The 27,912-nt window shown below is 37.4% G+C and overlaps 1 long non-coding RNA gene across 2 annotated transcripts in view; it reads left to right on the top strand.

The window, feature by feature from the left end:
* Positions 1-25,914, top strand: part of LOC118354213 (uncharacterized) — a 40,320-nt gene extending 14,406 nt beyond the window's left edge. Inside the window, exons 2-4 of one of the 2 annotated variants that reach the window (XR_007409851.1) lie at positions 21,151-21,231; positions 22,348-22,517; positions 24,908-25,914. This is a non-coding gene — a long non-coding RNA (uncharacterized LOC118354213). The remainder of the gene's footprint in view (positions 1-21,150; positions 21,232-22,347; positions 22,518-24,907) is intronic. The other variant, XR_007409852.1, reaches the window with a different exon arrangement.
* The last annotated feature ends 1,998 nt before the right edge of the window (positions 25,915-27,912 follow it).

Below are 27,912 nucleotides of genomic sequence, written 5' to 3'. Positions count from 1 at the left end.
ATCATTAGAATAGCTAAGCTTAAATTTCATTTTCATTCCACTACTTTGGAAAGGGACATTGGAGAGTAGCTGCTTTCCTACTTGAGCTTTTTGCTTATTAAAATTAGACATTCGATTCCACACTTGTATTTACTCTTTCAATTAGGCAACCTTGAATAGTATTTGGAAATTCTGTTTTAAATGCTGGCTTTCCCTTACAATTTTGTTCTTGAAGCATCTGTTTAAGGAAGAAGCATGTAAGTCATAAAAGAATTCCATAAATAATATTCAAATCAAAACTGCCAGCTCAGCCTAATTTTAGAGCCACATTACAAATACTCTGCTTAATGACTTTCACTTGCATTTTTGGACTCCTGTCACTTTCCTCTTTTGGGGACAATCTGATTTTTCTGAACGCTCCCCTTCCTCCCTCCCTGGGGCTCTAGGTCACTGTTGACTCCGTGATTCCCTATGTATATATCCACCAAGACCTGCCTGTACCCGTAGCTAACTTAGCCTTTCTTGTTCAGCTGGGGGGCAGTTAGCAAACTGAGCCTGGCTTTTTCCAGCAGATGTGCAAAGGATGGCAGTTTTAATATACATTTTAGGAGTCAAAAGTTCTTATTTTGTTTTTAGGCCAAAGTACCTTTAGGAAAACTCAGTTTTGACTGGGTACCTGGAGATACAGCAGGTAGCAGGAAAAATCAGAAAGCAGAATCTCTGTGGGCTTGGAAACAAAACAGATGCAGGGAAATCCGGAGATGTTCTAGAATATTCTCCTACAGCTTTCTCCCCTTCTTTATCCCTGTACTTAAACATGTTAGACATATTCCACGCTGCACTGTGCCGCAGATATACACCTTCTCCCACAGATGATTCATTCCTTCACTTAAATTTCACTTTTCTTTCTTTTTTTCTTTTCTTTTTTTAAAGATTATTTGCTTATTTATTTATGAGAGACACAGAGAGAGAGAAGCAGAGACACAGGCAGGGGGACAAGCAGGCTCCCCACAGGGAGCCTAATGTGGGACTCGATCCTGGGACTCTGGGATCATGCTCTGAGCTGAAGGCAGATGCTCAACCACTGAGCCACCCAGCCATCCCGTAAACTTCGCTTTTCAAAGCAATGTGAAGTCTGGGATGCTCCAGGGAAGTCAGACCACACCCTGCAATCTCTCCAAGCACCCAGCACCTTCCCTTTGTGTCACTATCACCAACTGTGTGATGGCTGATTTGAGAGAGTATGGGCTTTTGTCCATCTCCCTACTGGCTCATTGCTCTTTGAAGGCAGGGTCTACCACACAGAAGAAAACATAGAAAGAGGGATGTAAGTAAGGAGTGAGTTTCATAGAAATTCTGTAATAGTAGAAATGTTCTAAATCTGTGCTGTTGTGGTAGCAACAGACTGTCTGTTGAGTATTTGAAATATGACCAGTAAGACTGAGGAATAGAGTTTTTAATTCCATTCAATTTTAGGGATGCCTGGGTGGCTCAGTTGGTAAGTGTCTGCCTTGGGCTCAGGTCATGATCCCAGGGGTCCTGGGATCCAGCCCCACATTGGGCTCCTTGCTCAGCAGAGAGTCTGCTTCTCCCTCTCCCTCTGCCTGAAGCTCCCTCTGCTTGTGCTCTCTCTCTGTCAAATAAAGAAATAAAATATATTTTTAAAAATAATAATGATTTTAATTCATTTGAACATAGTTGGAATAGTCCAGTGGCTTCTGAGTTGGACAGCATTGCCTGGGAGCTAGGCTGGAGGGCGGGTGTACAGAACACCACCATCACTGAGGGGGTGAGTTCCCAAATGTGGAGGCAAGGGAGAGTCAAAATCATCAAGGGTGGTATTTGTGCACTTTTTATACTCAACATATACACTCATCCACACACATCCACATGACCTTGTACCCTACTAGCTGGATTGGCCTGAAGGCAGGAGGAGGACGCTGGTAGCCTCTCAAATTGCTTCTTCTGTCCTCTCTGACACCAAGTGAATCCCTAGTGCAATTGAACAGGGTAAGCTCATCCCCAGCCCTGTTTCAACCCCGTACGCAGTCTGGCTCGCCTCTGGCGCAAGAAGACCTTCATCAGAGTTTGTTGGTGCGGTCCCCTGAGTCACCAGGAAGCAGCAAATCCTCACTGGGTGAGTTGCCTGAAAGGAGAGGATATCCTCAACGTGCTATAACCTGAAAGAGGACATGTTTACCTGGTAGCATAAAAGGCCTGTGTTGGCCATACACCATTTGTTAATCCTGGCCTCTCTCTAAGCCTGACTCAGTAGGTGGTAGGTAAAGAAATGCATTTACCATTCCTGTAACCCGTTGACTGCACATGCCCTGACTGGAGGCTGGGTTTTGCTTTCCCAATGGGTCTGTTTTCCAATAGTACGTTGATCCACGTCCATCAAAGAGTCCCTTACCTTGGATAATGTAGGAGGTCACAACCCAGATGGCTTGGTTCTCTATTTACAAAAGCCAAATTTGAAAGGCCTGACTTAGAATGTTCCCACTTTCAAAAAGCTGTGTTAGCAGGAGAGCCTCAAAATGCTCTTCAGCTAGTACCTGCAGACCCAGAAGGAAAAGGTGGCATGTGCTCCCAGATGAGATGCCTGGCTCCAGGCTACTTGAGTGACAAAAAGCTTTCTGACCTTACTGAACCCAACAGAGATATTTCAACAGCCTTTTCAATTACCTGTGGACATGTTTCTCTGCTGCTGCCTCAATCTGGGGGGCTTAAGTAGTTGGGACACCACAGCTGAACTGTCTCCAGGAAATCTGCCTTCTTTATGGCTGGTCTGAGTTATTTAAAGGATGTTTCATTTATTTAGTCAGAGGAAACAGAAAATTCCAGGAGATGAAGTATATATTATTTTTGGTTTAATAATATGTGGAGTAAAGTAATTGCTACACGCAGTTTTATTCCAATGGATTTCTATGCCTTTTCAAATTGCTCCAGCGGCTTGCAAAGGGGCCCTGAAATGAACCCATATATCTATGGGAATTTGGTGTACAAAAAGAACAGCATTTTGCCTTAGGAGGAAAAATGCTGAATTGATATAAATATTTTGGGGGCAATCTGTTATTTATCTGAAAAAAAATCCCGAAACATATGCAAATGTAATCTAGCCCATTTCCAATACAATCTAAAAAATAAACAAGCAAACAGCAGTAGCAATTCTAGAAGGAAAAGAATGGGAGATTCTTGCTTGAATCAGTTTTGGGTAGGAAAAGCTTTTCTAAGAAAAAGATAAAAATCAAATTTTATAGAGAAAAAGAATAAAAAGATTTCACCACTACAAAAACTCAGAACATTTATATGATGAAAAACCATGTCAATGAAAGATAAACAAATGGCTGGGATATTTTCATCAGCAATAAGAATTATAAAGATTAATAATCAGAGTAAAGAATTTCTATAGATTAAGAAGAAAAAGACAAGCAGCTAAATGAGAAAAGGAGCAAATATTATGAGCAAGTTGAGAAAATATGAATGCCCAAGAAACATGGGAAAAAATATTCAACTCTGCTAACACTCACACAAATGCAACTTGAAGTAATACTGCTTATTATGCCAGCAAAATATTTTAAAACAATGTACATGGCTGATGAGAATGTGGAAAATGGGCACTCTCTTGTGCCTTATGGGAATCTGTTTTGACTCCTTGCTTTTTTTTTTTTTTTAAGATTTTTTACTTATGTATTTAAGAGGAGAGAGAGAGAGGCAGAGACAGAGGACTCAGAGAGAGAAGCAGGCTCCATGCAGGGAGCCCGACATGGGACTTGATTCCGGGTCTCCAGGATCACGCCCTGGGCTGAAGGCGGCGCTAAACCGCTGAGCCACCCGGGCTGCCCTGACTCATTGCTTTGGACAGAAAATCCACACTATCTATTAAAATTCTAGATGTCCTTGCCCTTTGATCTGGCAATTCATTTCTAATAATTCATCCTATAGGAATATTTGCCTGTGTATGAATAGATACAAGTATACAGTTCTTTATTGATGTGAAAAATTCAAACTAAGAAAAACGTTGTAAGTAGGAACCAGCTGTATGACAACTTGCTCTGCTGGTCAATGCTGCTTCTTCCGTTTTCATTTTTTTTTTAAAAGATTTTATTAATTTATTTGAGAGAGAGAGAGAGAGAGAGTACTCAAGCTGGGGGAGGGGCAGAGAGAGAAGCAGACTCCCTGCTGAGCAGGAAGCCTGATGCAGGCTGGATCTGGGGACTCTGGGATCATGACCTGAGCTGAAGGCAGACGCTTACCTAACTGAGTAACCCAGGTGTCCTGTTTCTTCCATTTTTATGTAGGCCTTTCCTTTTATATTATTATGAAACGGTGAGGCTAATAACATTGGGCCACTGAGAAAACTTAAGGCTCCTGATCAAAATCCCACTGGGTTCTGGGCAATCTCCTCTCCAATACTTGAAATTATGCATATCATTCCATAGTTCTACAGCTTTGTGTGTTTCTTTTAGCCTGTAGCTTTGTCTACATTGTATTTTTATTAACATGCCTTGACACATATCCCCCTCCTCTTCAACAGGTGCCCTCTTCAGAACAATCCTGTATATTTGTGTTGACTAAAGTTTGTGGCTCTCTTACATTCAGAACAAATGGAGGGACCCAGTGAACTGAATGAGGGTAGCACACAAGGAGCAAAGTTCTTGAAAGCAGTTGATGTTCTTCTTCTGGCTGGCTTGTTTCTCTTCCCATTACCCTCTGCTCCTCTCCCTTCCCATCCCTTCCCCTTCCTCTGGGCTTGCAGAAACATCAGCAGGGGTAGGGGGGTGGTGATCTAAGGGCAGAACTGAAGAAAAGCAAATGGAGAAATGACATTTTATAATTAAGATTGTTTGTGGGTTTAGGATCACAGGAGTCAATGCTGGAAAGGGCCTTATGGATTACCCATGTTTCTTACAGAATAAGTGACCCTCCCAATAGCACATACCTAGAGTTGAGACTCAAGTATAATCAACAAAAATCACTTCCAGAAAGTTCAAATAAGATGCATGCAGTATCTCTGGAATGAATAATAAAATAAACCTCCTAACTGAAGTTTGAAATGAAGGCAGGGCATTGGGCTTCTTTGCATACTATTTATTATGCAAAATAATAAAATTAATTGATGCAAAATATTACTGTTACTTTAATTTTATAAGCTGATTTATAATTATCCAAGCATTTTGGTATAAATCCCCATTTAATATTCATGACAATTTTGTGAAGTCTGAATTATTATTCTGTTTTGCAGTTTAATTATTATAGGTTCACTAAGGTTAACTGGCTTTCACATGAACATGGAGCTGCTAAATGGTAAAACAAGCTTTCAGATACAAGTCTCATCACTCTGAGGGTAGCACCAACCAGAACCCAAGCAATAAAGGCACTTCTAACACCAAATATGCATCACCTAATGTTTCCAGCAGAATTAAATCAATGATCCTCTTTCCCACTCTGGTGCGCCTCATTTCAGGGTCCACCAGCCCTCATTTTTAGTGTGATCCCAGTTAGTAAAGAGACCAGAGAGGATCATGACACAGCACGTTTCCTTCAACAGTTACAACTTTGGTTTTTCTTTAATAAATTAATTTTTTATTGGTGTTCAATTTACCAACATACAGAATAACACCCAGTGCTCATCCCGTCAAGTGTCCCCCTCAGTGCCCGTCACCCACTCACCCCCACCCCCCACCCTCCTCCCCTTCCACCACCCCTAGTTTGTTTCCCAGAGTTAGGAGTCTTTATGTTCTGTCTCCCTTTCTGATATTTCCCACACATTTCTTCTCCCTTCCCTTCTATTCCCTTTCACTATTATTTATATTCCCCAAATGAATGAGAACATACACTGTTTGTCCTTCTCCGATTGACTTAGTTCACTCAGCATAATACCCTCCAGTTCCATCCACGTTGAAGCAAATGGTGGGTATTTGTCATTTCTAATGGCTGAGTAATATTCCATTGTAGACATAAACCACATCTTCTTTATCCATTCATCTTTCGATGGACACCAAGGCTCCTTCCACAGTTTGGCTATCGTGGACATTGCTGCTAGAAACATTGGGGTGCAGGTGTCCCGGCATTTCATTGCATCTGAATCTTTGGGGTAAATCCCCAGCAGTGCAATTGCTGGGTCAACAGTTACAACTTTGAATGTCACAAATGACAACAGAAGCCAATATTGAGGTCATACCATATTAGTTTTTTTTTTAAATAAAAGTTTCTCTGCCTGGCATTTTTATTTATAGTAGGTCAAATAATAATATAGTAGGTTAATATAATCTATTGATTATAGAATCAATTATGCATTTGAGAAGAGAAAACATAAATAAAACAAAAAATACTTTATGTCTAATTATAGGCGATTTACAAGGTTTCAGGGGAAGTATTGGAGGCTCTTTAGTCAGCATCCAAAAGCATCCAATTCCTTTTTTAATCTCAGCATATTCCTCTCAGCATATTCCTATAATCTATCTCCCCATGCTGGAATGATTCAATTTCACATGTATTCTAACCCATGCTGTACCCAGGATAATGCCAACCATTCATGTCAGAGACAGAAAGAAACATGCTTCCTTTGCTGGAATTTTAGAAGCTATTCCGTGCAAAGTTAAATTCCTGCAAAATTGGAAACTTAAGGGTGGTTTGTTGTGGTTTATAGCTTTAAGTGATCATGGAGGCTGTCCTATTGTACCATTTTATGTTGAAGTGAATGAACCAAGGGGTTATCCAAGATATCCTAGGTCTTCTTGGCAATTCCTTGAGAAATAATGATACCCAGTGGCAGAACTGAGTTGAAAATACATTTGTGCAGGTCTGAATCATGTGGCTTTCTCACTCTTTCTAGCTACAAGTTTTACTTTGTTCTATACTCCTGACATGTCATGATACTGGGGAGAAAGTTCATCGTTCTGTCTCTTTCCTTATCCATAAATTCTGACACATGACTTCTCTTTGTAAGACTGCCAATGAAGAAAGTCTTTTTTCCCCCAGATCATATTTTGTATATTTATTTTTAAAATGGCACTTTTCTATTTAATTCCTCTTGCAAATAGCTACTGCTTAGGGGGATAGGCTTGGCAGTTCTTCCTTAAATTCATCATTGACTGACACATTGTCCCCTCTTCCAGAGCACATAACCATCTGGTATTGTTGTTGTCGATTTTATGTTCTCTGTCCTTGATCTCTCTGTGTCCATACACAGAAGAACCTCATAGAAGAACTGCTCAATCTTCCCTCCTTTGTCTGAATCTTCACAGTGCAGATGAACTGGGGAAATCTTATTTAAAAATTTTTTAAATTTAAATTCAATTTGCCAACATATAGTATAACACCCAGTGCTCATCCCATCAGGTGCCCTCTTCAGTGCCCATCACCCAGTTACCCCATACCTCCACTTACCTCCTGTTTAGCAACCCTATGTTTGTTTCCCAGAGTTAAGAGTCTCTCATGGTCAATGCTGCTTCTTCCCTTGTGGTCTCTTTCACTATTTCTTATATTCCACATATGAGTGAAATCATATGATAATTGTCTCTCTCTGATGACTTATTTCACTTAGCATAATACCCTCCAGTTCCATCCATGTCAATGTAAATAGTAGGTGTTTATCCTTCCTAATGTCTGAGTAATATTCCATTGTATGTTTATACCACATCCTTATCCATTCATGTGTCAATGGACATCTGGGCTTTTTCCACAGTTTGGCTATTTTGGACATTGCTGAACATTGAGGAGAAAGTATCCCATAGTTTCACTACATTTCCATCTTTGGGGTAAATACCCAGTAGTGCAATTGCTGGTTCAAAATAGCTCTATTTTTAACTTTTTGAGGAATCTACACACCATTTTCCAGAATGGCTCCCCCAGTTTGCACCAACAGTGCAAGAGGTTTTCCCATTCTCCACATCCTTGCCAACATTTGTAGTTTCCTGTCTTGTTAATTTTAGCCGATTCGGGGGATCCGTGGGTGACTCAGCAGTTTAGCTCCTGCCTTTGGCCCAGGGCGTGATCCTGGAGATGGATTGAGTCCCATGTCAGGCTCCTTGCCTGGAGCCTGCTTCTCCCTCTGCTTCTGTCTCTGCTTTTCTCTTGTATATCTCTCATGAATAAATAAATAAAATCTTAAAAAAAAATTTAGCCTATTCTCACCAGTGTAAAGTAGTATCTCATTGTGGTTTTGATTTGTATTTCCCTGATGACTAGTGATGTGGGGCATTTTTTCATGTGCTTGTTGGCCACGTGTAGGTCTTTGGAGAAATGTCCGTTCATGTTTTCTGCCAATTTCTTGACTGGAATGTTTGTTTCTTGGGTGTTGAGTTTGATAAGTTCTTTATAGATCTTGAATACTAGCTCTTTATCTGATATGTCATTTGCAAATATCTTCTCCCATTCTGTAGGTTGCCTATAGCTGAGGGAACTAGTCTGAAACTGGCTAAGGGCATTTCCCTAAGTTGAGTGTTGGAACCTGGAACAAGCCAGTTTCACTTGCTGTGATATTTTGCCTCTGACATGAAGTTGTGGGATCCCAGTAGGAGTGAGAGATGCTTTGGAATGTAAGATTTCTTCCATGTTTCAGTTCCTTATCCAACATTCCCACCACGTGGCCCTTGTATCTGTGGACATCTGTTTTATTTATGCTGTTCCACCTTTACCTGTTAAAAGGGCCATCCTATGTCAAAGCCAGAGCTGCCACCTTTGTGAATGCTGTTTCTGCCCTCTAGGGTCATGGGGAATCATTTAACTTTTCTCTATGAGCACAGATTTCAAAACTTCTGAGACTTTTTTATTCCTAATTGATCACCAGCTAGTACATCTAGTCTGTGTATATGAATGTTAAGCTCCTTTACAAAGTTGCACATCTGTATCTGACACCCTCAGTTTGATAATGTGCCTCATAAGGAAAGCATTAACTCCACTCCCCCTCAAAATTGGTTATGTACTATTCCAAATGCTAATCATGCCTTCCTCATCATAGCGCATAAGTCTCTTTAGTTCAAGGACTAATTGTGTGCAGGGAAGTCATTGGTTGTCTGGGAAAGGAGAAGAAAATGTAGCTTCTTGTTGGGTGAGTGTTGTCTGCATTTCCAAGTTCCCTTTCTGTCTCCTCTGGTGTATTAGCTGCCTTCCACCAAGACCTCTCCTGGCCATCTAGTATCACCCAGTTTTTCCTCTGACTCTGAGCAGTCTCTACCTACTGACGCATGTCTAACTCTCCCTTTGCATTTCCTGGGTTACTTAAATAGAAAGGGAGACAAACCATAGAGACTCTTAACTCTGGGAAACAAACTGAGGGTTGTTGGAGGGGAGGTGTGTGGGGGGGATGGGGAAACTGGGTGATGGCATTAAGGAGGGCACGTTATGTGATGAGCACTGGGTGTTACATGCAATTGACGAATCACTACATTCTACCCCTGAAACTATTAATACATTATATATCAACTAAATTGAATTTAAATTAAAAATTTAAAAAAATTGACATCTTTCCATTCAGGTGTTTGTTTTCTTGATAATGGTAGTGGTTGAGAGTTTTCCAGAAATATTCAGGGAGTATTTTCCTTCCTTCTTTCTTTGTTCCCTCCCTTTCTTTCCCTTCCATCCCTCTCCTCTCTTTCCTCCCTTTCCTTCCTTCTTCCATTCTTTCTCCTTTATTCTTCCTTCATTCCTTCCTCCCTCCCCCTCCCCTGCTTTCTTTATTTCAAAACACACAGACCAACTTCTTGAAATACTTTAAGTTATAATATTTTCTTAATGGGATTGGAGATAAGGAGCAAGAACACATTGTTAGAAAAATGTACAGGTACTTGTGCTATATAACACTCCCATGTCATTTCCTTATTTATACTCACTGTTTTTTACTTGAAGGAATTCTGGAAGTCTCTTAATACTGTGTAGTGCAATGTGCTCATATTCTCCTACATAAGAAATGTCTATAAGATTTGACACTATTTCAAACAATCAAAACTTTACTGAACACTAAGCTAATGGATTTAGGAATGTCATATAAAAATTACCAATATTTAAACAGTCTTTGATGTGACTATTTTGTTTTAAAAATTATAAATTCCCTTTAGGTTGGTCCCATCATGATTGGGCAAATGTTGTGAAAAGGTTTTAGTCCTGGTGAATTAGACACATGGGAAGTCAAAAGGAAAAGGAGGTTCTGGTAAGGCCCTTCTTCTTGGGGAAAAAGGAGACATATTGTATAAGTGGTGTCTCTTTAGGCTTCCTAGTAAGGGTAGCAGAAGTAGTAGTCCAAGATAAAGAACTTACTGAACTAAAATAGCCTGTAAGAATAAGAAAAGCATGGGGCACTTGGGTGGCTCAGTCAGTTAAGCATCTGCCTTCAGCTCAGATCATGATTCTAGAGTTCCAGGATTGAGCCCTGAATCAGGCTCCCTATTCTGGGGGGAGTTTACTTATACCTCTGCCCCTCTCCGTGATTGTGCTGTCTCTCACTCACTCTCTCAAATAAACAAACAAATCTGTAAAAAAGATAAGAAAAACAAAAGAGGGAAAAAAGCCCCATCATTTACTGTAGCAAAGAAATGTGGAAATTTTAACTTCTGAATTATGAAACTACTTACCTTTCCTCCAACTAGAAGAGAGAAAAGCCTCTCTTTCCATGGAATTTCCTGCTACTATGGATCTGGGAGATATTCAATATTAATAATTACAATAACAAATAAGAAATCAGTACCTGTGCAATGTTGTTATAAGAAGAAAATATAAATTAGTGTTAAAAGCTTCAGCAGATGAAGATATTGGAAAAAGGCAGGAAATGAGGATTATTGCATCAAAACAGTCTTGCAATTAAATATCATTAAAGGAAGCACTGCACATATGAAGAGGTACCATGAACAAAACAGAAAAGCAAAGAACAGGAAGCTATGAAATAGAAGGTGACAGAACTCAGAAAAGAAACTGAAACAAAATATAACAACCATCTCAGAATAGAGGGTAAATTAAAAGGTGCTTAAGGAAAAGCAGATGAGAAGGACAATGGAGAGAGAGCAATATAAATTGTAAATGTTGAAAAGGCTAAAAATATTAGAGAAACTTCCTATTCTGGCTCCAATTGAAGAATAGTTATAAGACTTATGTTTCTACCATAAGCCATTATTGAACTAGACGAAATACACAAAGTATTTCAGTACCTGAAATACTGCAGGTACTGAACAACAAGCAATGCAGAGCTTTAATCATTGAAAGAATGAAAACACTCAAGGAAACTCCAGATTCACTCTGGATTTTTGCCTGGGAGTATGTTCCAAACTACTGCACAGGGAATTGGAACTTCAACAGAGAGTAAGACTTTTTCTGGGTAGAATTAACAAACAGCAGAGCAGAGGGCTGCTATGAAACTGGAATGAGCTTGATACCAAAGAAGAGATATTCTCAGAGGAGGGATTTCATAAATCTGCAAGAGGACCCCTTCAAGTTTTGGCCAAATACTGAGCTATGCAGCTGGTCCTTGAGTCCTGGCAGAGAAAAGCTGAGTGAAGATTTTAGAGATTACATAATATTGAGAAATGTTAAGTGTCTGACTTACCAAGTATCTCAGCCAGGTTATTGGCCGAGATGCCCCCACTCCAAACCTTATTTTTGAGTATGGTTACACCTTCTCCAGGATAAAGACTTCTCTGGACCATAACAAGGAGGCCTAAAAATAAACCATGGTTGGATCAAGCTTATCTTTAAAAACAACAACAACAGCCTACCTGTCTGCCATAATAAAACTCTACATTCTTTATAAAGGATGTCAAATCCAGATTCTTAATGTCTTCACATACACAATGCCCAGTATACAAAGAAAAATTACTAGACATGAGAGGAAACAAGAAAATGAGAACCAAAACTGAGAGAAAAGTCCCATAAGTAGAAATAGGTTCAAGAATAAGACATATGTTGGTATTAGCAGGTAAAGACTTTAGGACAATTACAATATGCTTGAAATTTAAGGGAAAATATAATGAATGAACAGATGAGGAATAAGGGCAGAAAAACGGAATCTATAAAATAGAACTTAATGGAAAAAGAACTGAAATATACAGTTTCCATTTCTAGATGGTGTCAGCAGCAGATTGGCTACTATAGAACAAATATCAATGAATTCAAATAAAGGACAGCAAAAACCATACAAAGTGTAGTACAGAGAGAAACAAATGCTAAAACATATGAGAGAATATATTGGTGACTTGGGGAAAAGGAGATAAATCGGGCCAGAAATAAGATTTTAAGAAATAAAAGCACATTTTTTTCTTCCAAATTTGATTAAAAAAAATATCAACCTACAAATCCCAAAAGTTCAACAAACACCAAGAAGGACAAACCCCAAGAAAACCATTTCTAGCTAAAATATAGTCAAGTTGCCCAAAACTACAGATAAAGAGAAATTCTTAAAAGCACCCTGAGAGTGGGAAGTGAGGTGATATGGAAGAGATTAATATATGGGAAAGTCAATAAAAGTTCTGAAGACTTCATTTAAAATGTAAGGGAGGCTCTGAAGCAATGATTCTTTAAAGGCATTGCAGTGAGTGGGAATTGTCAACCTAGAATGCAAAAATATGAAACAAAGATATTTTGACATATATCAAAACTGAGACTTTATCACTAGTAGACTTGCACTATGCAGAATGCTGCAGGAAGATCATAGATTCAGATCTACGTGAAAAAATGAAGAATGTGAGAAATGGTTAATATGTGGGTAAAGATTTTTAAATTTTTTTAAAAATTAATTTCTTAATATATATAAGAGGCATTTTGCTATTCTAAGAGAAAATAATCATCAAGTATTATGGTTTTTATAACCTTTGTAGAAGAAAAATCATAGAACAAAAATAGCACAAAGGACAGAAGTTGGTAAATGAAAGTATGTTAAGAGAGTCTCTTATTATACATGAAGGGAGATAATGATACAATGTGGAGCAAGATAAATTAATGATACAAATGTAATCCCTAGAGTAACCACAAAACAAGGAAACAAATAAAGAAATCCAAAGTCATATAGTCAAAAAGCAGTAGGAGAGGTGAAATGGAATTGTACATACACATTCAATTTCAGAGCTTCAAAATGCAAGAAGCAATAAGTGAAAGAACTGAAGAGAGGAATAAACAAATCCATAATTTTGAATGGCTATTTTAACAATATTTTCCTTATAATGGATCTAGAGATTCAATATACTCCAATCAAAATTTTAGCAAGTTGACAAGCTGGTTAAAACATTTATATGGAGGGGTGCCTGGGTGGCTTAGTTGGTTAAGCATCTGACTCTTGATTTCGGCTCTGGTCATGATCTCAGGAATGTGAGATCTAGCTCTGTGTGGGGCTCTGCACTCAGTGGGGACCCTGCTTGAGATCATCTTCCTCTCCCTTTGCCCTTCCCCCTGCTCATGTACTTTATCTCTGTCAAATAAGTAAATCTTAAAAAAATAAGAAAATTATATGGATATACAAAGAAATGACAATAGTCCAAATAATCTTCAAAAAGAAGAAGAATGTTCAGGAATTACACTATTGATTTTCAATACTTGCTTAAAGTTATGTTAATCAAGGTAGAGTAGTAATGGCATTAAAATAGACAAATAGATTAGTAGAACAGATTACAGATTCCAGAATAAAAGAGCCACACTGAATATGATCAAAATATTTCTGACAACAATGTCAATGTGGCTGATAATAATCAGCAAAGAAAAGACTTTGAACTTATATTGCTGTAACAATTAGATATTTATATGAAAAGAAATCAATCTGAAGTCATTTCTTATGGCATTGGTAAATGTTAATTTGGGTTGAGTCAGACACTGAAAGGTAAACTAAGGACCACACAGTTTCTAGAAAAAAAACAGGACAATATCTTCACTTCTTCAAAGTGAGCAAAACTTTCTTAGAGGACCCAAGGCACTCACAATAATTTATTTTAATTGATAAATTGGAATTTATCAACCTTAGAACATTATGCTTATCAAGAGACATCACTAAGAAAGTGAATTGGCCAGGAGAAATTATTCACAGCACATTTGACAAAGTATTTGTGTCTGGAATATGTAAATAACACTTACAACTCAGTAATAAAGACAAATAACCCAATTAAAAATGGCCACGGGAAAAAAAAATGGCCACGGGGCTTGAGAAGAGGATCAAAGGCTGAAAGACATATGAAAATGGGCTTAACATCTTTAGAAATCAGGGAGATGGAAATTAGCCACAAGATACTCTTATACAACCCCAGGAATGATGAAAGTCTTAAACTCTTGGTAAGATTTCACAGAACTGTAACTTCCATGTAGTGCTGTTGAGAATGAAGAACTTTACTACTACTTTAAAAATTTTGATAATTTTCATAAACTTAAACTTTCCCTTACTTTATGAGTTAATAATTCTACTACTGGTATTTACCTAGGAGAAATAAAACATGTATATTCCCGAACAACTTAGAATAATTATAGAAGTTTTATTCATAATATGTCCAAACAAGGAACAACCCAAATGATTTTCCATAGTGTAGTGGATAAATAAATTGTTATATATTCATTGGAATACTATTAGCAATTAAAGATAATGAAAGACAAATATGACAGCATCAATGAATCTGAAAACACAAGGGTGAATCAAAGAAGAGACACAAAAAAGTATATGATGTATGATTCTATATACTAGGAATGCCAATACCATTCTGCTACTTCTGGGAGGCTGAGAAGCATAAGGAAAGTTTCTATGTGAAGGAAATATTTTATATCTTAACATGCCTATGGGTTACTGTGATATATGTCTTTATTGACCTGTATATTTCAGGTCTGTACATTTTATAGCAAATAAATTCTACCTCAATTAATATATATAGAAAAACGAATAGCAATGTGAAGGTAGGAGGGATAATAGACACCGATAAATTTACATTAATTGTTGCAGCTGGAATTGAATTTCACATTTGTTTTCCATACAGTTTTTTCATTAAAAAAACAAAAAGGGATCACAGGCAGGCGGATGAATGGAAAATCTGGGCAAAAAGATCCAACATGATTATAATAGGTATATTTGTAAAAGAAAAATAAAGCGAAGAGATAGGCCTAACATTCAGATTTAGAATTCAAGAAATCTTTCCTTAAAAAAAAGGTCATGGGGACACATGGCTGGATCAGTGGTTGAGTATCTGCTTTCTGCTCAGATCTTGATCCTAGGGTCCTGGGATCGAGTTCTGCATCAGGGAGCCTGCTTCTCCCTCTGCCTATGTCTCTGCCTCTCTCTGTGTGTCTCATGAATAAATAAATAAAATCTTAAACAAAAAGGCCATGGATGAATGTATTAAAAGAATCTACCGTATACCTGGAAAAATGATCAATTCTAAGACATAGCCAAATAAAAATGTTACACTTTTGAGAGAAAGTAAAAACTTTCTATGGCCTCCAGGAATAAAAGCTGTTTTTTAACAAAGAGGAGAAAATCATCTCAGGATCAAATGCCATTCTTTTTTTTTTTTTTTTTAAAGATTTTATTTATTTATTCATAGAGATGCAGAGAGAGAGAGAGGCAGAGGCACAGGCAGAGGGAGAAGCAGGCTTCATGCAGGGAGCCTGACGTGGGACTTGATCCACGGTCTCCAGGATCACGCCCTGGGCTGCAGGCGGCGCTAAACCGCTGAGCCACCCGGGCAGCCCAAATGCCATTCTATAATCATGATGCAAGTTGACGTGAGCAAGTGGAAAGATATCATAAATATGTCAATTCTCCCTATGTTAATATATAAATTTAATATAATTTCAATAAAAAACCTTTTTCCTGAAGATAATAATAAAGTTCATATGGAAAAAAATAAGCAAGTATAGCCTGGGCGGGGAGGAAGCTATGAGAAGAGATGAACATTAGGGAGGGGCTACTCTTACAAGATATTTTAATTATATGGTTTTGGCACAAATAGACCAACGACCTACTATAAAAAGTCCAGAAATAGACCAAGTACATATGAAAAATTGGCCTACAGTTTCCTCAATATATCCTGCCAGATCTGGATCTCAAGTTTTGAAATGTACTATTTCTATTGTTATTTAATCATAAATATTCTTCAAGTTCATACTTTTGTTTCTTGACCCATGACTTATTTGAAAGCATATTCTTTATTTTTCTATGCATACAATTTTCTAGTCATTATGTTGTTACTGATTTTAACTTAAGTGGATGATAGAGAATGTCATCTGTATGGCATTTTAAGAAATTCTTTTCAGAGTTAATTTATGTTTGAAACATGGTCAATTCTTATAAATCATCAATTTGTGCTTTAATACAATATTTATCCTCCAATTGTGGGGTGCAATGTTCTATTGTCTGATTGATAACCTGATTGTCTGATTGATAAATTACTGACATATATATATGCATATATATATATATATATATATATATATATATATATATATATAACTTTCTTTTTAGATTTAATTTTATTATGGTAAGAACTCTTAGCATGAGATCTACCCTTCTCATATTTTTAAATGTATGATACAGTATTGTTGACCATAGGTACAATATTGTATATCAGGCCTCCAGAGCTTATTCGTCTTGCTTAACCAAAACTTTATGCCTATTGATTAGGAACTTCCCAACCCCTCCTCCCCCAGTCCTTGAGAAACACCATTCCACTCCTTGATGCCATGAATTCAAATATTTTAGAAATCTTGTATCTGTGGAATCAGACAAAAAGTATTTGTCTTTCTGTGATTGGCTTATTTTACTTAGCATAATGTCCTCAATATTTCTCCATGTTGTATATTGGAGCCTTTCCTTTTTTTATTTTTAAGACTAAAAGTACCCACTGTATGTATATAACACACTTCCTTTATCCATTTATCTGTCCATGGACATTTAGTTTGTTTCCACAACTTGGCTATTGTGACTAGTGCTTCAGTGAACATGGGAGTGCTGATTTCAGTCTTTTAGATAAATATGCAGAAGTGAGATTGCTGGATCATATAGTAGCTCTGTTTTCAATTTTTTGAGGAACCTCTTTTTTTGAAGATTTTATTTATTTATTCATGAGAAACACACAGGGAAAGGCAGGGATATAGGCAGAGGGACAAGCAGGCTGATGCGGGACTTGATCCCCAGGACCCTGGGATTATGCCCTGAGGCAGAGGAAGAGGCTCGACTGCTGAGCCACTCAGGTGCCCCATACTGTTTTCCATAATGACTTTACTAAATCTTGCAGCCCCAGCAACAGGATACAAGTGTCCCAATTTCTCCATAGCCGCATCAGTATCTACTGCCTCCCCCCCCCCTTTTTTTGGTAGTATCATTTTGACAGGTGTGAGATATATTATTGTGGTTTTGATTATCTTCTTCTACTCTATTGAGGGATTTATCAGTTCTCTCTATAGTTCCACTAACTTCTGTTTCTTATATCTTCAGGGAAAGTCAATATTTTCTTCTTAGAATGACTTAATTAGTTTGAAATTATCTTGACATGTTTTGGAGTGTCATGTTTGTTTCCATGTTTATTTAACTATATCTCAGTCCCTTCTATTGCTTGAAACAAACTAAGCACATAAATTTTTAAATCTAGGTCTGATGATTGAAAACTCTTAGGTTGTTCTTTATACGGTTATTCTTGTTCTTAGTGTATTCTTACTTAATTTTGCGTTGACATTCTCTCCTCCAGAGAAGAATTGTACTCTCTTTTTTGCGGATACACGAAGCAGTAACAATCAAGGACAACTTTAATACAAATTCTTGGCTGAAGGGGTTTACATAGAGTATAACTCTGCCTCAAATTCCAATAAAGTCTGACTTAGGTTTACAAACCCTCACAGGAATTTTTCCCCTTTTTTACCCAACACCTACTTAGGATTTGGCAAATTTCTTGCTCTCCTCTTTGCTTTATGACCTTTTCCCCTGTTCACCTAAACACTGGGGGAATAGGCCTTAGGAATCCCACATTTATACAGGCATTTTGTAGTTGATGGCCAATATTCAGGAAAACCTGGGCTTAGTCTCCTGTTGTCCATGCTGCATATTAGTGGAGATAAAAACTATGACTCATCAATGTCAATGAATCCAGGATAAGAGCTAACTTCAGAAATTGCTAGCCCTTTGGATTTCTGCCTTTTCTACATATTTGGTTTTGAAGAATTGGGTTGGTTTTTTTTTTTTTTTTGCCTTCTTGCAAATAAAGTGCTTTGTTTAAATTATGAGCATATGTTTGTGCATGTGTGTGTTTATGTGTGTGTTACATACACATATATGTCTCCATATTTTTTGGTTATTTTTCCACAATTTTTAATTTTATTTTTTAATTTTTAAAATAAAAAAAAATTATATATTTATTAGAGAGAGAGAGAGAGAGCACAGGTGGGAGGAGGGGCAGAGGGAGAGGAAAGGAGAGACTCTCAAGTAGACTCCCTGTTAAGTGAGGGGCCTAACACGGCTTAATCTCAAGACCCTGAGATCATGACCTGACCCACCCAGGCACCTCTCATGATTTAATTTCAATTATATATCAAATTTTAATGTATGTGTGTATTTCTTTTAATACTATCTATTTTTCATATTTAATTTATTCATGTCACATATTTAGATCATTATACTTTGCAGTATGAATTAAGATTGGATTATCAGATTCCTACATATTGTATTTCCTCTGTAAAATTGTCTTGGTTATATTTGGCTTTTGATTTTTCTTTCTTTTTTTTTAAATTTTTTTTAATTTACTTATGATAGTCACACAGAGAGAGAGAGATGCAGAGACATAGGCAGAGGGAGAAGCAGGCTCCATGCACCGGGAACCCGATGTGGGATTCGATTCCGGGTCTCCAGGATTGCACCCTGGGCCAAAGGCAGGCACTAAACTGCTGTGCCACCCAGGGATCCCCTCTTTTTTTTTTTTTTTTTAAGATTTTATCTGTTCATGAGAGACACACAGAGAGACACAGAAACAAAGACAGAGGGAGAAGCAGGTTCTCTGTGAGGAGCCCCGTGCAGGACTCAATCTCAGGACCCCAGGATCATGACCTGAGCTAAAGGAAGACACTCAACCACTGAGCCACCCAGGTGCCCAGCCTTTGCTTTTTCATATCAATTTTAGGATCAGTTTGTCAAACCTCACAAAAGTTTTGTTGTTATTTGATCAGTTTGTATATTATATAAGTTTGCATTGTATTGTATTGTATAAGTTTGTATTGTATAAGTGATATTGTATATCACTTGTATTTTAATCTTATCCACTATAATTTTTTCTAATATTTTGTCAGTAGATTGTTTAATAATTTGCCATTAGATATAATATATAATATTTATTATTTATATATGATTTTATATATAAGATTTATATGTATATCATCTATATGATATATATATACACATGTATATAATCAATAATCTCAATCTTTCAAATTTTTATAATTTATTTCTTTGTCTTACTATACTATACTGGCTGGTAACAATATCTGTCTGTATTTGTATTCCTTATGGATTCTGAGGTGAGATTTTTAGATACCACATATCCCAAGTGTGAAAACTCATATACACACAAATACAAACTAAAAGGCCATATAGGCCTAAAGAAATAATTTAGAATTATTGAACACCTGAAAAAATGAGGAACTTTAATTTTGTTTTTCATGCTATTAAAGACAATTCTAAAGTTCAATTCTTTAGTTTGATGATATCTGTACATTTTTTGACAGAAACATGTAATCAAGCTGCTTTTGAGATTTTCTGTTTGTCTTTGGTTTGAGAGCTTTTATTACAAAGTTCTTAGGTTTGGTTGTCTTTGAGTTCATCCTGTTTTGTTTTCTGGAGTTGACTGAATCTACCACTTGAAGTCTTATGTCTATTTTAGAAATTTCTTGCCTGTTATCTATTAAATGCTACCTAATTATCCTCCATTTTCTTGGGTTCTTTAATTATATGTACACTAGAATTTTTTACTATGTCCCATATATTTTTTAGTACTATTTTCTGAATGTTTCACTTTTCTCTCTCTGTATTTCAATCTAATTTATCTACTGATTTATTTTCCAACTCACTAGTTCTTTGTTCTGCTGCTAAACCCACTTTCTGAGCTCTTAATTTCAGTAAATAATTTTCTCAGTTCTGAAATTTCTTTTGGATTCTTTTTATAGATTTCGGTTCCCTGGTAAAATTCTGCATTTATTTCTCCACTTTCTTAACATATCTATTATAGTTCCTTTTTTAAAAAAATATGTGTTTCTTGGGCAGCCCTGGTGGCTCAGCAGTTTAGCGGCACCTTCAGCCCGAGGTGTGATCCTGGAGACCTCGGATCGAGTCCCACGTCAGGCTCCCTGCTTCTCCCTCTGCCTCTCTCTTTCTCTCTCTCTTATGAATAAATAAATAAGATCTTTAAAAAAAGTCTTTCATGTCAGATGATTATAATCACTCTATCACTTATAAGTCTGTTTCTATTGTCTGTTTTGTTCAGTTGTTCCTATCATGCTTAGTAATATTTGATTGAATGCTAGGAATTGCTTATGAATTATTTTAGAGATCTTGGATGATGTAAATTTCCTACATACAGACTTTAAACTTCCTGTTCGGCAGTTAGGTTATTGGACCATTATCATGATCCAATTATGGTCTGTTATGACCTAGGCCTGGTCTATTTTTGGTTTGATCTTAAATCTGGGTGATGCCCTGAGATTTTATTTTCACTCTAATACTTGACAGAAGTTGGTAAGCTAGTCTTGGAATGATAATCTAATAATTCTTCCTAGAATTACAAAGTCTCGTCATATTTGTGTGATTGTGGTCTCTGTGGCTAAGATTCTTAATTATTTTATGGTGCCCTATAACTTCATGGACCATAAACTTAGTATGAAAAAATAGTAAACCTGGAAGCCCATAATGACCATGAATAAGTGACCTTAAAGTCTGAATACTTAGAATTTATGGAATAACAATGTAATTTAATGGTGAGGGAAGCAACCTAGTGACTATTCCTTATGTCCAGATTCACTAATTTTATCTCCCTTTGGCTAGTGGGTCTAGGGAAGATGTAAATTATGTATATTAGTGTAACAATAGAGTAAAATAAATGAGCTAAGATCATAAAGCTTTGGGACAAGGCATATGTTCAATTTGATGGTTTTCCTCTGGCAAGATTTAGCATGTTCTCACTTGATATACATTTGCACATTTCTAAAGTTACTGGTTCATTTTTTGTCTCTCATGGAAAGCTTTTGGTGAAGATCCACTTCAGAATTTCTCAGTGGCATATAATCTGGATGTGACCTTCCACCAGCTGGACACTCAGAGAGGTATAAAGCACACTTGTGTTTGCCTTTTCTGTTTGTTTGTCTCTTATGTGTTTTATTTTTTTTTTCTTATGTGTTTTAATGGTTTTTCCACAGGCGTGATCTAGGCAATCTTTCTCAGCCACAAATTTGCTGTTGTGTTTCTCCTGTAATATGAATAATTTGACTTTAGGCATGCATGCAGTCTGGTTATGGTTAATTTCAGACTCTGACTATTGAGAAACCTCTGCCCTAGTGTGGCACAGAGTCTCTTCTCATGAATTCTCAGACACTTGTTTCACAGAAGGCAAAACTTCCAAGGGTTAGGAAAAACCCTCAGCCAGATGGCTACAGAATTATGGGGAAGTTTAAATGATAGAGACCAACATGTATTCCAGCGGACAGCTATGGCTGGGCGGGTGTGTTAAGGTGGTGAGATACTTAGAAAATGAAATACGTCAGATCCCTGATTTTAACCAGCTGCTCACCATGTCCAGATGGACAGAAAAGAGTTCAATTTCCCCCTTGTCTTCTGTGACAAACAATACCTTATTATAAATTAATGTTTATTCAGAAATGTGCATAACAGCTGTAGGTTGCCTGCAATAGTATAAGCATATTTAAAAAAAGATAAGCATCCAAAAAAATGCCTAATGTGAAGTTTTCAAGAAGAAGGAATTGTCAGGCTCCACAAAGCAGAGACAATTCATTTTGCTTGTTTTGTCTCTTGTGTCTTTTCAAAAGATGATGCTAAATCCTTGTGTCTGTAGAGGGATTTTTGCTGCTACTGTTTGCTTATAATCTTACTCCCAAAGAAATTTTATTCACTTTGTTTTGGAGGGCATAGTTTGCAACAAGTCATAAGGAAGAAACTCACAGAGGTGTTTTGTTTTGTTTTCTGTTTTTTTTTTTTCTAATGAATGATCATGTCTTGTTAATTTCCAAACTCCTTCATTATTGGTGCTTGGAAAACCAGTCTCAAGAACAAATGAATCAAAGTAAGTTTTCTTGTTCTTGAGAAAACAAACTTACCTATTATGCTCTACTTCAAACTTCCATTTTTTATTTTAAAACCCTCTGGGATGACATCGTGTTGGAAAGAAACTGAGAGTTTAATTTCTATTTCAAATTTGCATGTAGTGTGTTGAGAATAGACTTATCCTTTTGAATCACTTTCTTCTTGGATCTGTCTGGAAGAAATGGACATGAGGCACTTGATGACTTTCAGATGCACTGCTTAACTTTCCAAGACAATTGCACTGGCTAGAGAGAACTTATGGATTCTCTTTTCCATGGATTCTCAATCCAAGGTAATTGTTTCCTTCCTTTTAGCTCTTTATTTTAATTCCAGAGAAGCTACAGATGAGAAACTCAATCCATGTAATGGCTCTGAAAGAGGTCACCCTGCCCATTTTGTTTTTAAAATAGATGTCCTCTCGCCACCTTAATGTGGGACTGAAATGTCCTTGGTTTAAGGAGATAATTCCTTTAGGGATAAAAATTCTAACTTATCTTATTGGCTCATCTACCTACCCATTGAAAATCAGATGCATTTTCTTCTCTCTCCCCACAGTAGGCAGGAGTTATGAATCCTCTCGAAGTTATTTTATGCACACCAAGTACAGAATCCCTGATTTAGAGACATATAAGTAGATATTCAAAGCCCAGTTTTTGCAGTTAGACAGAATTGATTCTGAAACTCAGTTCTGCCACTTAATAACTGTGGGAATTTAGACAAAATACTTAAAATCATAGCACATCAGTTTCCTCATCAATAAAATGAATATTACAGCACATACCTAATGGATTAGTTATGGTGGATATCAAAGTGCTATATAAACCATGAGAAAAAAATCCAGAAAAAAATCACAACTCATAATACTGTTCTATAACTCACAAAACAGATAAAATGTCTTAAACAATAATGTGCAACAAAAACTATTAAAATTCAAGTTGTTCAAATACTAGGTCCTTCAGACCAGTGTGTTCTGTGATTAGACCATAAAAAAGTGCTTTCCTAGTAACTCAGTATGGACCTATGTGTTCCAAAGATAAGATCACTGGCAGTGCCAGAAATTGGTTTAATTTATAGGTTCTTTTCAGTCTCTGCCCCGGCTTGATTAAGAACTATCTTAAAACCAGTCTATAACTTCCCCTTCCTAATCCCCCATTTTGAGATACTACTGATTCTTTTCATGACTCATGGATTTCCCTAGTGGTCTTCGTGTGTTTGCTTCAATAACTACTGAGAGCCCCCAGAGTACTAATATTGTCTTTTTTACTTGCTTTTTGAAGCGTTTTTCTTCCAAAACCCAGTTTTAATTTGGGGACAAGTGTTCCTCCAAAGTGTGTTGAGTTTGTTTACTATTCTCACTCATAGAGCCACTTCCAGGTAAGAAAGGTAGAGCAAGGCTGAGTGAGTTATCAGCAGCCCTTTCCTGTGAGTTATAGATATATTTTGCCTATGTCTCTTGAGCTGTTGGTCTTTTTATTTCTAGACACTTCTTATACTTTAGGGAAATTAACCCATTACCTACGATATGAGTTGCAAATATTTGTTTCCCAGTTGGTCATTTGTCTTTTGACTCCCCTTATAGATTTTTACATGTTTATTTTGGTTTGTCATTCGGAAGAACTTACTATCATGTAGACAAATTTGCCAATCTTTTAATCGTTTCTGCTTTTTGAGTTGGATTTATAAAGGTCTTCCCATCAAAGATAAACTTAAAGTTTGTTGGGAAAGAACAGGCAATCAAAAGTGGCATGGAATGTTTTTCAAAAAATAAGAACAAACAGTAGAGTCTAGCTCCTATCAGATATGAAAGTAATTTTGAAGGTGTGGTAATGGCATAGGAAGTCATAGGTGGAATGGAAAAAACTAGAATACAATAGGAAACTAAAAGCAAAAACTTGTAAGAATTTACTATTTAATACAGGTAGCATCTCAAATGAGTGGGGAAATTGTGGGCTGTATACAGACTGGAATTGAAAGAACTGAATCATCATCTGCAAAAAAAGTAAAGATGAAACTTTACTCTAGATAAATTTTGAAATGGATCAAAGATTTAAGTGTGAAATCCATAACAATTAAGTAATGAAATCCATAACAATTCTAGGAGAAAAGGGAGGAGAAATCTTTTAGAGGTTTGATATTTTTACCTGGCACACTGGGTATTTGCTCCTTTCCTTACCGGCATGATTTCATTTTTATAAAACGTCTCACAAATATTTAGATATGGGGAGTCCCTGAGTGGTTGCCTGGCCCTGGTGGGGTGAGGGACAGGGATCCACTAACCATAAAAGGGCACAGGTGATCTTTGGGGTCTAATGGAAATATCCTAAAACTAGTCTGTGGTGATGTTACAATGATTGAACGTACAATTTAAAATGAATGAATTCTACATTATGCAAATTAGACTTCAGTGAAGATGTTACAATCTGGCTTAGTGATCACCATCCCTGGGCAGAATAAGCCCCAATGCGCCTTCACACCAAGGTCTACCTATTCGCCAAATGGTCAATTCTTCACCCCAAGAATAGGATTTGTTAAGAATGGAGGTGACTCTAAGGCATAAAGGGGACAGGACTATAAGAAAGGGAAGGTTTTCTTCTGAAGGTCTAATTTCCTTCTATCTGTTATTTGATTCCAGTAGGTTCTGACAACCTTTAATGAAAATGGTGTCCTCACTTGCTTCCACAGATGGTGACCAGAACGGCCTGCCTCATTGCTGAACAATAGCCAACATCCTTCACTGACCTCAGCCCATTTGTTGCTTCTCTTACTTAATTGGCTTTACATGGAAGTGCTTCAGCTGAAAGCATGTCATTTTTTTACGGAACTGTGCCAGAAAACAATTAATTTCAAATACGCAGCTTTTATTTTTGATGCTGCAGTTCCTGTCTGAGGCAACATTTATTTATGTTCCTGTCTGAGGAAGATAACACACCAGCTGAAGGAACAAGCAAATGCAGACCCCAGGGAATAGCATTGTTGTTGGTCGAACCCTCCTGGCTTTTGCATCCTGCAGCTGGGGCTGCCTTTGCAAAATGGTAGCACTGTACCCGGGAACTGGCGCTCTTCTTTCTTTCTTTTTTTTTTCAAATATAATTTATTAGCTAGTTCATAATCTGGCTAGAACCCGAACAACTGTGGGAATGTTCCCATGAAATCCTACATGCAAAAGGATATTATTCGAATTCCGTGGGGATTTTCATGCCCATCTCAACCCCAGCTCTGTGGGAAAAAAAAAAGTAGGAGAAAAAAGAAAAAGCATGCTATTTATTCTGTTTATGTCCCTCAGGAGCCTACTAATGTTTCATTTACCCTATATGTTTCTAAATCTATGTTTTAGTATGCTCTACTTGGGTTCTGTTGCTTTTACTTAAACTTGCAAGGACACTGCCGAGATGGTCCCAGAAGGACAACCACACAGCAGGGTAGGAACCCAGGCACTTGTCATATTCCAGATCCCCTCTGAGTGGTGGATGAAGGCAGCTTCAAGATGATCCCTATTCGGCAGGCAGCATGATCTGTAGCTGTCTCACTCTCCATGGCTTGTGTGTGAGCTGGTAGCTTAAGAAGGAGCAAAAGGTTAATTTGCTTCCATGACTTGTCTCTCAAACATGCCAAATAAAGAGCTTCACAACTACTTCTGCTTGGAACTGAACACCTGTCTCTTTGACCAAGGTCCCCTGTCCTGGTCATCTAATTTATTTTTTTTTTATTTTTTTTTTTTTTATTTTTTTTTTTATTGGTGTTCAATTTACTAACATACAGAATAACACCCAGTGCCCGTCACCCATTCACTCCCACCCCCCGCCCTCCTCCCCTTCTACCACCCCTAGTTCGTTTCCCAGAGTTAGCAGTCTTTATGTTGGTCATCTAATTTAAAACTTTCCCTTTGGTGCAGGTGAAGCCCGCTGTTGTGATTTGGCAAAAACAAGTGATGTAGCTTGTGTTAAAGATCCTTCCTATTTTCTTAAGAAGCATTTGGTGCTACTAAAAATTACCAACTGTTTGTTTGCCAGTGACGTCAAGCAGGGGAATAGGAAACACTGATCATTCTTGTTTCCTTGAGCAGTCCAATCCCATGTCAACAAATGGGTTACCTCCTTCCCTCCCTCCCCAGGTTCCTCCCTCCTTTCTGCTCTTAGACAAACATAAAGAATTTAAAAAAATCACAACCAATGAAAAGACGACTTACAAGAGCAATATATAAGTAAGATCCCAATACAGGCAACCTCAGTGACACTTACATTGTTGTTCAAGTTGAACTGAAAATTTGGCTTTGAGCTTCCTAGTGGTCAAAGCAAAATAGAATCATCTTCAGTTGTGTGGGTCCCTTTGACCACACAGAGAACATATACCAGTTTCCCTAGAAAAGTAACATATTCTTGGCATTTGTTCTGAGAGCTACCATCTGTTGCTCTACATAATATATGAGCCAAGCATCATGATGTATGCAAAGCAATAGCTTTATTATAAAATTGATCCTGGTTCTAATAACTCCAATTCTGTAGCATTTCCAGGGAACACTGAGGCATGCTTTAAGTGTGTGATTTAGTAAAAGGAGTCCTGAGAGCCTAGACCGTTTCTACAAATTAACCTAGCTTTCTGGTTCTCTCTCTTAATCTATAGATGAAGCATGAACTATGCTGAGAAATGGATTATCTGATTGATTTTCAAACCATTCAGTATGAATATCAGTTATCTTGACAAGATTTTTGATGTAAATTGGGCAGCAGATAGCTGGGAGCTATGTCCTCTGTCAAATATGGTCATAGTGTATTCTTTTTCCTCCCCAAACTCCTAAAAACTCACAAGACTGAAACCCGAGAAAGTGCTCAAGGATTCTTGAATGGTAAGGGTTGAGATTCATTGAATCTCAAAATGGGGAGGTGATGGAACCTTTGGGTATCTTCTATGAACGTTGATTGCCTCTTTTTGACAAATGAAGTAGTCCAGCTCTGCGATGCTGTCCATTCATTTTGTTGGAGGGCTATTGCTTTTTGCCATTTCAGATTCTGGGTGAACCATCCACATTCATTAAGCTTGCTAGGATGTTGGACAGAATGGATAAATAATGCCATCTCATTTCACAAAGATCTGGTATCACAACTTCAGTTTATCTAGAAAACCCAGGCCAATATCTACTTTTCTTCTGTAAGACATAGGGGTCCATCCAGCCTGTTTGCTAATAGTGGATCATTTAGCTTTCCATCAACAACCAATGTTGGCAAATGATTAAAGGAGTTCACTTGAAGAATTATCACCAATAATCAGTTTTCAGGAAGCTAAGAGGTTTCTAAATATGGTCATGAATTAAGACTCATGTTCCTTTGTCTTACTATGAACTTTACTCAACAGTGGAAACTGCTCTCCAATCTCTTGGTACATAGTAGAGGGTCTCTTATCCCTAGCTCTTGAGCATGGAATCAGTGGTGTTCTAGACAGATTAATGAGGATCAAAACTGAAGACTCATCCAATATCAGTTAGCAGAGCATGGGAGTGAAGATGCAGTGAAAAGTCCTAGAGGCAAAGGGGTATATAGTTAAAAAATACTTTGTACTGTTAAATAATTTCAGGCTTACAGAAAAATTACAAGAATAGGTACTATGAGGATCCCTGGGTAGCTCAGCGGTATAGTGCCTCCTTTGGCCCAGGGCGATCTTGGAATCCCAGGATCAAGTTCCACATAGGGCTC

The sequence above is a fragment of the Canis lupus genome, chromosome 3 (genome assembly GCF_003254725.2).
Source record: "Canis lupus dingo isolate Sandy chromosome 3, ASM325472v2, whole genome shotgun sequence".
NCBI lineage: Eukaryota > Metazoa > Chordata > Mammalia > Carnivora > Canidae > Canis > Canis lupus.
Note: the sequence above shows the minus strand (reverse complement) of the source record. Positions and strands in the feature narration are given on the sequence as shown.